The sequence below is a fragment of the Tamandua tetradactyla genome, chromosome 3, assembly GCF_023851605.1.
Source record: "Tamandua tetradactyla isolate mTamTet1 chromosome 3, mTamTet1.pri, whole genome shotgun sequence".
NCBI classification, from domain to species: domain Eukaryota; kingdom Metazoa; phylum Chordata; class Mammalia; order Pilosa; family Myrmecophagidae; genus Tamandua; species Tamandua tetradactyla.
This window is the reverse complement of record NC_135329.1, coordinates 15,875,790-15,882,145: the sequence shown is the minus strand read 5'-3', so window position 1 is coordinate 15,882,145 and position 6,356 is coordinate 15,875,790. Positions and strand designations below refer to the sequence as shown.

At 36.8% G+C, this 6,356-nt stretch overlaps 1 pseudogene; it reads left to right on the top strand.

The window, feature by feature from the left end:
- The first annotated feature begins 3,545 nt into the window (after nucleotides 1-3,545).
- LOC143675500 (ribonucleoside-diphosphate reductase subunit M2 pseudogene) lies at nucleotides 3,546-5,864 on the top strand (annotated as a pseudogene).
- The last annotated feature ends 492 nt before the right edge of the window (nucleotides 5,865-6,356 follow it).

Here is a 6,356-nt window from a genome sequence, read left to right as displayed (position 1 = left end):
TACGATGGAATATTATGCAATTTTAAGACAGGATAAACTTATGAAGCATGTAATAACATGGATGGACCTAGAGAACATTATGCTGAGCGAGTCTAGCCAAAAACTAAAAGACAAATACTGTATGGTCCCACTGATGTGAACGGACATTCGAGAATAAACTTGGAATATGTCATTGGTAACAGAGTCCAGCAGGAGTTAGAAACAGGATTAAGATAATGGGTAATTGGAGCTGAAGGGATACAGACTGTGCAACAGGACTAGATACAAAAACTCAAAAATGGACAACACAATAATACCTAATTGTAAAGTAATCATGTTAAAACACTGAATGAAGCTGCATCTGAGCTATAGGTTTTTGTTGTTGTTGTTGTTGTTGTTTGGTTTTTTGTTTGTTTTTGTCTGTCTGGTTGGTTTTTTTTTTTACTATTATTATTACTTTTATTTTTTTTCTCTATATTAACATTCTATATCTTTTTCTGTTGTGTTGCTAGTTCTTCTAAACCGATGCAAATGTACTAAGAAACGATGATCATGCATCTATGTGATGATGTTAAGAATTACTGATTGCATATGTAGAATGGTATGATTTCTAAATGTTGAGTTAATTCTTTTTTTTCTTTTTTTCTGTTAATTAATAAAAAAAGAGAGACTATTGCACATCTATTGTCCACCAGAAAAATGTTAACTCCTCATTAGTAGCTGAAATTATTTTTCTCACTTTATCTTTCAATAATAGACATCTTTTGTTTTTATCTGCTTAACTGCCCTCACTCTAAGCCTCTCAGTTTTTTTCAGTCTTGATAACCATCCTCTATACCCTATTCCTTGCCACAAATAGGAACAAGGCACCAGATCTGGTCAGTCATGATATGTAACCCATTCTCCTAAAGTTTTGCCCAAATGAAGACTGCTCATCTGACACAAGGTGAACCCATCAGAATCTCTCCATGAGATTTGACTTAAGGATCTGAAATACTCTTCTAAAGAGATCATGAGCTATAAAAGCAATGTTCATTGTATGTTTTGCAATGAAAATTACCCAATGGTGGGCATATTTGGAAGATGAAAGGAAGAATCAGAACAAAAATTATATTGATTGAGGACCTTTATCAAGGTCTTTATACATTTAGACTCACTATTGGGCTTTGCAGTTACATAGTCGATACATCCAATTTTAGATTAAACTGTTTGTGCTGAGTTTCTAAGTTTACTTATTCCACAGCTTAATTTACTCATTTTTGGTTTGTTATTGCAAGGCCATGTGTAGCATCGAAAGATGAAGCAAACACTGTTCAGGAATTTACTGTCAATTTGGAAGAAGACTGCCATATGTTTTGGCAAGTTACATGTTTAAGTTAGGTAAGCGCTTCAAGAGAATGACAGAAGGCTAAGAAACTACAGAGAATGGACTGATTCATGCTGACTAGGTAAGTTGGGAAGACTTTTAGGAGTGTTGTTTTGAACTGGACATGGACAGATGAGCAAGTATTCAATTTTATTCTTCAGTTTAATTCTCACATTACATAATGATTTCATTTGCTCCAGTTCATTTGTGAAATCTTTTCCAATCTTGTTCATTAATCTGAAATTATTTATCACAAGGTCCCACTTCATAAGTAGCTTTCTGTCTCCTGCCTGCATGCTATGATACCAGCATTTACCTTTTTAGTTAGCTATATGTACATACTACGTCTCCTAATTAGAACAGAATAGCTTGAAAACAAAGATCATGTTACCCTCTCCTTAATATAGACCAGAGCACCTAACACAGCACTGGGCACACAGTGCTTAGGAAACAATAACGGAATGCAGATGCCAAGTTCATAGCAGTTTGTTAAATGTCTGTATATGGTAATCTGCTAGTTTGAAACTGTTACGTACCCCAGAAAAGCCTTGTTTTCCTAGTCCTGATTCAATATTGTAGGATGGGACATATATTGATTAGGTTGTTTCCTTGGAGATATGACTCTGCTCACTCAAGGTTAGTATTGATTAGTTTACTTGAGTCCTTAAAAGAACCAACAGAGGGAACTATATAGGAAAAAACTTAGATGCCAACATTTGGAAGTCCAGAATCCCCAGGATATGCCAGGAGCTGAGAGAACTGACAGAAGCAAGACAGGAACCAGAGTCCAGCAGGTGTCACCATGTGCCTTTCCATGAGATGCTAAGCTAAGAGATAAGACCCAGAGTCTTGCCCCAGAGCAACTGGATGCACAAATACCTAAAGAGAAAACCACTGGAATCAGAAGCTAAAGGCAACAGAGCTGGGAACAAGGACCAGCAAATGCTAACCACGTGACTCCACATGTGACAGACATCAGTCTTTCTTCAGACTCAACGTGCCTTTCTCTGGATGGCTTAGTATGAACATTTTTAATGCCTGAGAACTGTAAATTTGTAACTTAATAAATCTCCTTTACAAAAGCGGATCAATTTCTGGTATATTGAATTCTGGCAGCATCAGCAAACTAAAATGGGTAAGTAAATTAGCTTCATTATTCAATGATCTTGAAGACTTCTTGTTATTTTTCAATTGAGAAAACCTAATAGCTATTGGTATTCCTTTTACTTTCGTGAAACTGTTAAAAACATGAGGAGAAGAGTAGACTAAATTGTGTTTGACTTACGGGTCTAAATGGAGACTACTTTTTTTACCTGTTTCCACCTTAACTGAAACCTTGGGATTAAGGTCATTAAATAACTTAGTTTAGGGGAAAAATAAAATATTTGAAAAGAAGATGGTGAAAAGACACAGAGATAAAAATCAAAGAAGTGTTAAAAAATGATTAGAGGTAACAAGGGGACTAAAATCCAAGTAAAAACCCATGAGGCGTGGGAAATTCTTTTGCTAGAGAACAGTGAAAAAAACACCAGAGCCATTAAAACACACAAGTGTAAAGTCAGATTTTAACGAGATTAATATTACTTAGTGCTTAGGACTCTTTTGCTCTGGGAGACGTAATTGAAGGTCATGTCCTTGAGATTAGATACGTGAAAAATAATTCTTTCCACAGAAAGAATAATGCTAGCCAAAGCGAAGCCAATCACTGTGTAACAGTAATTTTACAAATAGCATTGCTGTGTAAAGATATAACAAGACAGAGCTACAGAAAAATTGTGTCAGCAAGGGAAGACAGAACTATGAGGGAAGAAAGAAAAGTCTGCATGTAAATATCTGATGATTTAGATTATGGCTCATTCGGTTTTGGGGGGCCTAAACCTTGTACAATTCTGGGGACCTCTAATAAAGCACTATAAATGCAAAAGTTGATACAAAAGCGAATATTTATTTCGAATTCAAAAAGAAATCACAGCAAATTACCAATGCATATAAGGTGGAAAATATCGCAAAATCCAAAAAAATAATATAAATGAATAATTAATGGCCAGGTACACCACCACAGCGACTTCTCTACATTTTTTTCTACATGTTATTTCATTGCCTGTTTATATGACAAAGATTTTATAATATGTCTCTACAGAGAGAATAGAAAGTTTTTTATTAGTGATAGTTGAGAAAAGTTTTTTTCCAGCCTCATAACATGGTGTTGGTAATGTCATATAAATTTTTATGATGGTTGAGTTGAGAATCCTCTATCAAGTATCTTTCATATATGAGCTGTTACAAATGTACTTGCTGTTTCTTACCTAGGTGCTTATAATACAGCAGCAATCACCATACTCTCTTCCTATAGTATACACAGGCATATACTATATGTTGGTAAAGCTTAAACTTGTAGTAGTTTAAGTTAAAGCTTAAATTTGTAGTAGTTTAAGCTACAAGTTTAGGCTTTACCAATAGGAATTCTTATAAATCCTATTGCACAATTTCCATCAAAAGAGAAAAAATAGATGATACTTTCATAATTATATATATTACTAATGAATGTATTCTTAACATGAGGGAACATGTCTTCTCACTAGAAATTATGAAAACAGCATCCTTGGCTTAAAATTTTATAAATAGAATGATAAGAAAAAATTCCTACAGAAAAGATTCTTCCCAAGTTCTTACATTTCTTTCTCTTTCATTATCCACACATCTCTGACACAAGGCATTTTCATATCAAGACATAAACCTATGACCCCAGATGGCTATCAATAATTTAATTATATTTAGAAGTGACTGGGAACCAAGAAGGTGAATAAACTCAAGCTAAATGTATCCCTTACTCAATGGTCTCTAGCCACATCCTCAAAATGCCATACCCCCTCCAAAGCAACCCAATAGACAACAAGAGAAGGTGTAACTTTGGTCAGTTTTAATAGATATAGTCACATTAAGTGCACAAATTTTATAAAAATATATGAGCACGGTGGTTCAGTGGTTAGAATGCCCGCTTTCATGAGGGAGACCTGGGTTCAATTTCCAGACTATGCATCCAAAAAAAAAAGAAGAAGAAGAAACATACGATCAGATCATGTGAACAAATTACTAGAAAACATGCAGGTCTAGGCAAGAAATCGATGTTGAAGCTTACTGGTAAATACACCTCTATTTAGGAAAGCAGAACACTGGGGTTTTATGAGAAATATATGTAAAATCTCCATTTGTGAAAAAAATTTCATGTTTTCAAATAGTGACATTTAACATATAAACCTGGAAGTGCATAAAACATATATATACAGTTTAACAAATAGTTACAATGTAAACAAACCTGTAACCACCAGCCAATTCAAGAAAGAAGACATGGCTATCATCAAGACTCGCCCTTCCGGCCAGCGGTCAGGCTCTCTGTGTGCGCCCTGCACGCCTCCCTGGAGCAGCCCCAGCAGCTCCAGCTCTTGTCCCCAAAGGGATGCAGCTTGCTGGGCCAGGAGAACACGGCCCCTGCTCTCAGTAGCACCCCATCCTGGCTAGCAAGACCGCCCAGAAGATCTTCCAGGACCCCTCGGAGCTGGAGAAAACTAAGGTGCCTGCTCCCAGCACGGAGGATGAACCACTTCCCAGAAGAAATCCCCATCTCCTAGCCATCTTTCCTATAGAATATCATGATATCTGGCAGAAGTATAAGAAAGCTGAGGCTTCCTTTTGGACTGCTGAGGAAGTGGATCTTTCCAAGGACTTTCAGCACTGGGAAGCCCTGAAGCCTGAGAAGAGCTGCTTTATATCACGCATTTTGGCCACCTTTCATTAGTAAACAAAAACTTGGTGTAGTGATTTGGCCAAGGAATTCCAATTACAGAAGACTTCCAAACTGCCATGGAAAGCATACATTCTGAAATGTATAGTTTCCTTATTGACACTTAAAGATTCCAAAGAAAAGGAATTCCTTTCAATGCAATGGAAACAATGCTTTGCTTCAGGAAGGAGGCAAACTGGGCCTTGTGTTGGGTTTGGGGACAAAGAAGCTCCCTGTGGAGAACGTGCCCACCTTTGCAGCAGTAGAAAGAATATTCTTTTCTGGCTCTTTTACCTCAATCTTCTGGCTCCACAAACGAGGACGATGCCTAACCTCACATTTTCCAATGAACTTATTAGCAGAGATGAGGGTTTACAGTACTACTTTGCCAGCCTCATTTTCAAACACCTGCTTCACAAACCTTCAGAACAGAGAGTAAAAAAAAATAATTATCAATGCTGTTAGGACAGAACAAGAGTTTCTTGCAGAGACCTTGCCCGTGAAGCTGATTGGAACAAATTACACTTTAATGAAGCAGTACATTGAATTCGTGGCAGACAGACTTATACTGAAACTGGGCTTCAGTAAGGTTTTCAAAGTAGGGAATCCATTTGACTTTGTGGAGAATATTTCACTCGAAGGGAGCAACTTCTTTGAGAAGAGAATAGGTGAATATCAGAGGATGGGAGCAATGTCAAGTTCAACAGAAATTCTTTTACCTTGGATGATGACTTCTAAATGAACTGAGGTATTATTTTGCTGATTTTTTTCTGTTCTCTAAAAAAAGATCAGCTACTTGAAATGTATCAACCAGCTACACCACAAAATACCCCAATAGGGTATTTGATGGCATCTTTGAAACTGTGTGGAGTTGCCTAGAAAGAGGGTATCTAAGACACATGGCTAGTAGGATTTTTATGAAAGATCTTGTCTGTGTTTGGTTTTTGCAAGCAGGTTGGCTGTAGGTGACTTTGCTATATATAACTGTACTGCAGGAATCTTGGCTTTCGAGAGGGGAAACCCTTAAGCTAGTTGGATCCAGCAAGATTGAACATTCACTTACTCCCACAAGGCAGTTGGAAGATATTATCCTCACTGCTTCAAAGCAGATTTTAAGGTTTACTTATTAGTTTGTATATTAAACTGGCACTTTACATGCAAATAAACATTGCACTGTCAAGCTACAAGCTAATATACTTAACGTTGTTAGTATTCAATCTACCACTTAAT